The sequence below is a fragment of the Cariama cristata genome, unplaced genomic scaffold, assembly GCF_000690535.1.
Source record: "Cariama cristata isolate BGI_N322 unplaced genomic scaffold, ASM69053v1 scaffold30820, whole genome shotgun sequence".
NCBI lineage: Eukaryota > Metazoa > Chordata > Aves > Cariamiformes > Cariamidae > Cariama > Cariama cristata.
The window spans coordinates 13,421-13,686 of NW_009595951.1; the positions used below are offsets into that span (position 1 = coordinate 13,421).

Consider the following 266-nt stretch of genomic DNA (forward strand, 5'->3'; position numbering starts at 1 on the left):
CGGCAGCGCCTTCATCATCTCCTTTCTTCCCTCTTTAAATTCAATTCCTGAGGATTTCCAAACTTGATAAAACACAACAGCAGTGATGGGCCAGTTCTCAGCTTCCCGGCTGCCCTCGTTCGGGGTGAGCAGACCCTACGAGCGTGCAAATACACAGAACAGCATCACCTACCTCTGCCCCCCTCGCTTTCCCCCTGACGTGTGTGCTTTAAAAGCTGACTATTGCTTTTTTAGCAAGCTTCCACAAGAAGGCGGGGGGGGGGGGG

At 53.0% G+C, this 266-nt stretch overlaps 1 protein-coding gene across 1 annotated transcript in view; it reads right to left on the reverse strand.

The window, feature by feature from the left end:
* Positions 1-266, reverse strand: part of LOC104164644 (neurofascin) — a gene marked incomplete at its 3' end in the record, with an annotated part of 28,267 nt that overhangs the window by 4,717 nt on the left and 23,284 nt on the right. The window lies entirely within an intron of this gene.